Here is a 9,351-nt window from a genome sequence, read left to right as displayed (position 1 = left end):
TCATAACAGACCTAGTTGAACTCCACTGGTCACTGTATCTCACTAGATCTCTAGGAACTACCTCTTGAAGCCAGTCACTAATGAGCATATGTGATATTTTATTGATTTTTCATTTTTCTTTCTAAATTTTTTTTCTTAGCAGTCATCCTGATTAAATGATTACATAGATGACATAATCATTACATAAAATCGATAAATTAAAAAAGGTGTAATCTTTAAATATACTTTTAAATGCTTCATATAATCATTAGACATAATTGTCAATATGCATATATATCGATTTTTAAGTCAAATCAAATTACTCTATATAAAATACATACAGATGCATACAACAAATCAATACAATAAGTATTGAATATTATATCAATACAGATAACTATCATAATCGAATTATTGATTGATTGATTGATTAATTCTTTTATAAACTGATGAAATATAGTTTAGGAATATGAATTTACTTTAAATAGAACAAGAATGTAGATTGGTGCAGAATAATAGGAATTCATTTTATGTCTCTAAGGTTCCTCGTCAGCTCCATACAATCTATCATGCTTTAAAATCAACGTTATTATAGATATTGACATACTTATATATAAGAGGGTGATTAAAGATGAATATGTGTGAATATGATGTAACAAAGATTCCAATAGAGTTACTAAGGTCAGAAAAAGGTTTGAGCAAAGATGGACAGTGGCTAGCAGTGGAATCCAGGAAGCGCGTTTCTTTCTATTTGGGACTCGTCAGCTGGATGTGCCTGCATCTCAGGCAATACACACAGTATGCACATATGCCAATATGAGACTGATCAATTGCGGTCCTAAACACCAATGGGAAGATTCAAACACACAATACTAATAGATTTGACACTTCACCCCATTTCACAAGCAAGTGTCTATGAGGACTCAGTAGCCGAGCGGATAACGCGATGATGTTTGAAGCGAAAGGTTCTGGGTTAGAGTCCCAGAGTGAACACCAACTCTGAGATGCAAGTACATCCGGCTGACGAGTCCCAAATAGGTCGAAACGCGCGTTCCGGATTCCAGTGCTAGCCACTATCCTTCTACGCTTATAACGCTTGTGAATTAAGGCTATATCGAGGCAATACGCACAGTATGCACATATGGATAACAAGAGACTGATCAATTGCAGACCTAAACATCAATAATCAACAATATAAAGTGAATTCATAGAAAATTTTGTTTTGGATAAACAAAGTTTGAGAGGGAAAGTTCCAGAAAATTGAAATAGTGAATAGAACTCATGGAGTTAAGAAATATTAGATGATTAAGTAGTGAAGCAACTGAGAATAGAATAACGGTAATAAAAAAAGATATGAATTGAAATGAATCAGTTATTAATTGAATAAAAATGACAATTTCAATAGTTGAGATCATGAGTCAATTGAAGCTAGACCACCATGGAAAACCTGGAAGCACTGGACGGCCCTTTTGTCCTATTGTTGGACTCCTGAGCAGTACGTAATTAATTAATGTCAGCCGGTGATCTATACGATTCAAACTGTTTTTTAATTTAATCATATACCTTTAGCCAGTTTAACCCAATCATTCTCCAAAACCACGGTTAAACTAGATTTTATTGCCAACGAACATGAAAATGGCTTTGGAAAAATAACTGAGATCCAGAAGAAGCTTTACTGATGAGAATCATTAGTAAAACAAGTAACTAAAACGAACTACCATTCAATTGTTTCGTATCGTTCAACATAAGGTCCCATGTATCTTAATTGAATATTCAAATAGTCAAACTTAGTCACCTCCACATTCACAAAGGAAAAAGTAAGATTCTCAAATACAACACGGAGAACACCAACCCAACCACACTTGATGGCGAAACTCTGGAAGAGGTGGAAACATTCACGTATCTAGGAAGCATCATTGATAAACAAGGAGGATCAGATGCAGATGTAAATGCGAGGATTGGTAAAGCAAGGGCAGCATTTCTACAATTGAAGAACATATGGAACTCAAAACAACTGTCAACTAATTTCAAAGTGAGAGTCTTCAATACGAACATCAAGACAGTCCTACTGTATGGAGCTGAAACATGGAGAACTACTACATCCATCGTCAAGAAGGTAAAAGTATTTATAAACAGTTGTCTATGCAAAATATTCAACATTCATTTGCCGGATACTATCAGCAACAGCGTTTTGTGAGAGAGAAAAACCAGCTTCCAGCTGAAGAGGAAATTAGGAAAAGACGTTGGAAGTGGATAGGACATACATTAAGGAAATCACCAATGTGCATTACAAGGCAATCCCTAACTTGGAATCCGGAAGGGAAGCGGAAAAGTGGAAGGCTAAAAAACACATTACGTCGGGAAATAGAAGCAGATATGAAAAGGATGATTGTTAACTGGAAAGAACTGAAAACGAAGTCTCAGGACAGAGTTGGATGGTGGATGCTAGTGAGCGGCCTATGCTCCTCGACGAGGGGTAACAGGCATAAGTAAGTAAGTAAAGCAAACTTGGTCAATCAGTTAAATAACTAGACTATAAATATTTTTCTTCAAATAATTGATGTAATTAAATAAATAAAACATCATAATAGTATTTTCTTTATTTGGGAAGATTAACCAAAAATGTACAAAAAATGACGAACGATTCATCTTCATAAAATACACATTTATTGATACCCTTTTTGTCTAGGATCACTTTGTAAGTTTTATTTCCCACCAACCTTCTACATAAGTAAAAAAAAAAACAAAACTACATGTTTTTGTCTAGTAACAACTATCATTTCATAACCTAAACCATAATTAATTTTTCATACATGGGAATAGAGGATTAACTAAGTGGTTTTATGTTTTTATAGTCTCACATTCTTATTAGTGATAATGTGCCATAGTATTTGGTGAATAACAGCTGACGTGTTTTTTACCAGTCGCCATAACAATAATAATCATAATAGTCACTACCAGAACACTAATGACAAGATTAAATCAACAATATGAATAAACCACATTGGTGAATTATAGGCAAAGATAGAAAATAATTATAACTATTGTGATTATTTACATATATGTTCATTTACTGTAATATATTACATTTAAAAACATCATCAATTACTGTTCTTTAGTATGTATTAACTGTTACATTTTAATCCCAAGGCAGTTTATAAGCTTCATTTTTTTTTAGCAAAAATCAAAACTCAATTTCTGTTGACAACTTCTTTCTATGAAAAAAAAATATAAATGGCGCCATTTTAATATCTAGCTTACGATTGGTTAAAAAACTTTCTGGATTCTGATTGGTTAATGAATGGACCAATCAGAAAATTCTAGAGATTTGTGTATAAATCTCATATAAAAACATTTATTCATTCATTCTCTGATGAGTAAATAAAACAGTCGGTGTCTATATATTTTAATGTCAATTGTCAAATCATAGTGGACTTTAGAACTACAATTATACTTTATAAAAAAGAATCTTATAACAAACCTTATTTGAGTAGTAAACACGAATTGTTTTTAAAAAAAGCAAACAGGAATATAAAAATTAACACTTGAGATGTTATAAAATTTATATCTGGAATATCAAACAAAATCATGATGGAAATTAATACACGATGGGGTGAGTAATAATTTCAGTTATATTGTTTATATTGTTTAAGTATATAAGTATTGAATCATTTTTAATTTATTTTGTTGAGTAATATGTAAATAAGTGTTAAAATAATTTTATATAGTTGAGATCATGATTCAGTTGAAGTAAGATCACCATGGAAAACCTGGAATCACTGGACGGCCAACTTGTCCTATCGTGGGACTTCTGAGCAGTTCACATTCTTGATCTCGCCTCACGAGATTCAAACACAGGATCTATCTGTTGGGAGATATCAACTCACTGAAGACGATGGTGATTGGTTACTCAATTTCGTGGATTGGTTTGATGCCAGCTGTCTCAGTGGTCTGGTGGTTAAATGCTCGCACACGAGACTGGTAGGTCCTGTGTTTGAATCTCGCGAGTCGGGATCGTGTTTGAGCACTGCTGGGAAGTCTCACAATAGGACGAAGGAGTTGTCCAGTGATTCCAGTTTTTCCATAGTGATCTAGCTTCAATTGACTCATGATTTAAACTATATAAAATTACTAAAATCTCCAATAAGCCCTTCTTAAAATAATTTTCATCAATTCGTTCATGGGAAACTTATGTTCGTGCTATATTTCAAGTTAGAGGACTAATGATTAACCCAAATTGCTCAAGCTGAAGTAAGTGGGATAGATTTCGAACAATGGACTTAGTAGCTGATAGCCAAATGTCTTATCTAATGGTACACATTACATTATTTAAATTTTACTGAAAAATCTCAGAAAAATTCTTGCTACATAAAAACATCTCCATTTATCTTAAAATTATGAATACATTCAAAATACCAAAGAAATTAAGGGTATACACCTCCTAGACTATATATTTCGAAAATCTATAATAAAAATGTATATTGCTAAACATAACCAGTATATCTATATACTCTTATTTTCTCCCATAATACTTCATTAATTGATTAGGTTGAATTCATTGGCATAAAAGGTACCAAGTTCCATGAATTCAAGGCATTCTTCATATATTGTCGTTCATGATATTTTTGAGTTGTCCTATGAAACTTCGAATAATCCTAATAATGTTTTCGAATTTCATGGATGAATAGACTTGTAATTCATGATGGAATTTAACTAAAAAAAACCTGACTTCAATTCATTCTTCAATACAGATCACTATTCCAAACAATAAACATCTAGAAATAATAAATATAATGTATCAATCCATTAGGAATGTTTGTAAAGATTACATTGAATAGTTATATATTATATAATTCTAAATGACTCCATTATCATTTCATGTAAAAGAGAATTTTCTAAAGTAAACAATTCTTTGAAGTAGGCTTCGATAATAGGAACAATAATGGGGCGGACTTGTATGCATATAGCATGCAATTCTCTTTGAACCTAGCACACATAATATTATTCTAGAATAGAATGAAAATGACTCCAGAACTTATTAACCATCTTTTTTTATTTTAAGTATTCATTAAAGAACTCCACATGTAACTTTTCTAAAGTTACTACCGGTCCCAAGTGTGAATAAAGGGGGAAGATTGAACAATAAGGTCAGCAATCCCATCCCATAGAAACAAATCTTATTATTAAAAAAACACCAACCAGATTAAACAAGTATTCATTATAGTTTTCATTAGTGAAATATTGAATGCCATTATCTATCTATTATATAAAAATAATAAATAGGTCAATGATTATTATTTGGCTCATGGGATTTTTAAAGTATATCGGGTTGTTTGAATGATTATTATTATTAAAATGGAAAATATAAATTGTGTATAAGGCTTAGATAGTTTATATTCAATTAGTATTAAGTTCTTCATATCAGTATTAGCTATTCTGTTGTATATGATCAATAATTAGCAATCCCATTTTCTTTATTATATGAACATGATAGTTTAGATCTTTTGATATATTATAATGATTATATTTTCACAGTTGAAATCATGAGTCAATTGAAGTTAGATCACCATGGAAAACCTGGAATCACTAGACGGCCAACTTGTCCTATTATGGGACTCCTCAGCAGTGCTCATCCACGATCCCACACCCGCGAGATTCGAATCCAGGACCTACCAGTCTCGCGCCGGAGCACTTAACCGATAGACCACTGAACCGGCCTGTATCCAACGGTGTTAATGTCTAACTTCAACCAATCCACGATTTTGAGCGACCGCACTGCTGAGGAGTCCCATAATAGGATGAAACGGCCGTCCAGTGCTTCCAGGTTTTCGATAGTGGTCTAGCTTCAATTGACTCATGATTTCAATTGTGAAAATACTAAATTCTCCACAAAACCCCCCTCCGATCTATAATGATTATAATATAAAGTTATTGTTAATTAGATTCAATAATATATATATATATATCGATCAAGTAGAAATGTGGTCACTAGTCTAGGTGACTTGACACTGCGTGCACGATGTTGAAATAAGATAGTGGTTGTAAGTAGTAAACAGGAATTCCTAGACCCGGGTTTTGTGCTACTCGGCATTCGTTAACAAAGTGTACCTATAATCTTGAGGAAACTGGTGCACGCTAACAGATTCGATTCTGTGTCACCCAGCTTGACAGTCAAAGACGTTACCACTGAGCTATCCGGGATACACATGACAAACATTATATATATATATATATAGTTATTGATTAAAGTAATAATAATTTCAATTTATGGCCTAAAGCATATTATTTGTCTAGACTAATCATTCATAAAATCTTTTTTATATCTTTCTGTTTAATCATATAATTTATGAGAACAAAATGGTTATTATGGAAATTTTCTTTCGATTGAGTTATAATAATACATTTATCATTAGGTATTAATTAAATATTATTATCAGAAGGGGGGTTTTGTGGAGATTTCAGTAATTTTATATAGTTGAGATTATGGGTCAATTGAAGCTAGACTAACATGCAAAACCTGGAGGCATTGGACGACTGTTTCATCCTATTCTAGAACTCCTCAGCAGTGCGCATCCACAATCCCTCCTAGCGAGCGCTTAACCACTAGACCACTGAGCCGGCCAGCATCCTACGGTGGTAATTTCTAACTTCAACTTATTCACGAAATTGAGCAGCTATTCACCAATTGTCTTCAGTGAGTTGATATCTCTCAACAGACCTGGTTGTACTCCACTGGTTACTGCTTCTCACTAATTAAGTTTTATTTTAATGAAAATAGATAATATTAAATGATATAATTCAAAGGCAAATAGATTGTGGTTTGTTTAAAATTCGAAATTTGATAGAACTAGGAAACTGAAAATAGTATACTCTATACAATCCTGTTATATTAAATATAATTTGCATTTATATGGTATATCTTTTTTTTTCTGGTGTTAATTATCATATTAATAGTTTGAATTGAGGTAGCTGGGTGCTAGATTGAAGTGATTTTCTCATGAGAACCATTTAAATAATGTTTGACCTACAGTTCCAATCCGCAAGGTAATGGGACAACGTCAGAAGATACCGTTCTATAATAGTCTATAGTCAAGAACAGATTTCTACTCTGGATCCGTTATATACTATTAGTTTGGAACTAGAGATTTTTGAATCCCCCAAGAGACCCTTGGTATGTATCACGGACGTTTGCACTTTATTCTGATATTTTCGTGGACAACACTAGAGCTGAGAGTTGGTAGCGATTGGAACTTACCTGATAGATACCACTACTACATTACTCCAGTTATTTTCATTCTAAATCGTTGATTTAATTTTATTTCACACAATTAATACTTTAACATCATTCGTTACTTTTTGAATAAAGATTCTCATATTTAACTTATATTCCTCTCTTTGTTTGTTATCTTACTAGTTTCTCGTTTTACTAATATAAGATGTGACAAGGTGTGCTAATACATAGTCGCTTTGGCTTTCCACATTATCTCTGACCGAATAACAATAAATTTCAGAGGAACTCAATTGACTGATTTATTTGGAACCATGTTGTCTTTACATAAAATTAGATCGTTAAATAGGTAACAGGTGTGTGTGTATGTATGTATGTGTGTATCTTGACCTTAAGCACAATAAATATGCACCTGATGTTTCTTCATTTGTATTCATTTTATTTATGTTTATGTCGGATACAACCAGATCCATCCCTTTAAAAACAATAAATGCTAATTTTTTTCTTCTTAAAATATTGTTAGACATATGACAATGTTTATCTAATTAAATCATAAGAATAAATTATATTGACATATTGTAAGCAAAGATGGATAGTGGTTAGCAGTGGAATCCAGGACGCGCCTTTCGTCCTATTCCGGACTCGTCAGATGGATGTACCTACATCTCAGAGTTGATGTTCACCCTGAGACTCGAACTCAGTACCTTTCGCCTCAAACGCCATTGCGTTATCCACTCGACCACTGAGTCCTGATAGCCATTTGCTTGTGCGATGGAGTGAAGTTTAAATTCACATGGTATTGTTTGTTTAAATCTTCCCATCGATGTGTTATGACTGCAACTGGTCAGTATTGACAATGGTTGGAAGAGAGTTAGAGGCGGCCAAACCAAAACGTGGCATCAGAGCTTGAAGTTACTAACTTCTAGTCTGAACCATGTTGGTAAATGCAGAGTACTTGGTTGGAGTCCGCGTGACTATCATAAACAATGGTTGGAAACTCCAGGTAACATGGCTCAGAATCTATCACAATGGCGCAACTTTATACACTCTTTATCTTCCCTTAAACCTTGAGATTAAAACTGCTTCATATCTGTCTTCCTGTGCTATATCCTTATATACAACCTTTCTTTTATACACTACCACCACTAAATTAATTACTTCTATGAATCCAATGTTCATCTTGTTGTGCTAACTTGGACTGATGCATAAATGTGCCTGGTCCTACGTTGTATTTGACTGACTGACTGGTTCACTCTATGTCTTCTTTTTGGTTTTAAGTTTTAAAATCATCTTATACTCATTAATTCAGTAAATTAATTCTTTCTTCTCGAATCATACAGTCTGTTTTTGATCTTTTTTTCTACTCTCACTAAAAACATTACTATTTCAACTATACTGATATTTGTTTTAATAATTTCATCTCTCTATTCTGATATAGTGAAGTAACTTGAACCGATACAAAAATATACTTACCACCTTTTATGTTGTTCATTGATGAACTAACTGACTGTAATGTGTAAAAAAAAACAATTTTTCTTCTACGTACTGATATAATTTGTGAATTAGTGAAGAAATTAAGATTGTTATGGTATTTCAGAAAATAATTTTTCACTTTCCATATAACCAAAGACTGGTAGGTCCTGGGTTCGAATGTCGTAAGGTAGGATCGTGGATGCACACTGATGAGGTTCCATACAATAGGACGAAACGGCCATCAACTGCTTCCAGGTTTTCCATGGTGGTCTAGCTTCAATTGACTCATGAATTCAACTATTAAAAAATTACTAAAATCTCCATAAAAAAAAACCATTTTGATAAATGGTATTTGTCACTAGTTGTACACAAATTTAAACATAAACTTATAGTGGTATTACAAAATGGAATTAATTTCCGAAATTAAAATTTTTCGTTAAAAAAAATTAACTTATTCACCAGATACTTTGGTATGAATCATACTCTGAATAAAAAATGATTAATGATACTACCAGATAGTCCAAATTGAATCAGTTTCAGTTAAGTTTGAATCTGAGACTTTATTTTAGTTGTATTGTAGTAAACCAAGAACACAATTGGGGACAAAATATCTCACTAAAATCTGAAAAACCATACAGTAAACACTTAGTATTGTTTGTTTGAATCTTCCC

This window comes from Schistosoma mansoni, chromosome 3 (genome assembly GCF_000237925.1).
Source record: "Schistosoma mansoni strain Puerto Rico chromosome 3, complete genome".
Taxonomy (NCBI): domain Eukaryota; kingdom Metazoa; phylum Platyhelminthes; class Trematoda; order Strigeidida; family Schistosomatidae; genus Schistosoma; species Schistosoma mansoni.
The sequence above is the reverse complement of the archived record's forward strand: the minus strand, read 5'-3'. Positions refer to the sequence as shown.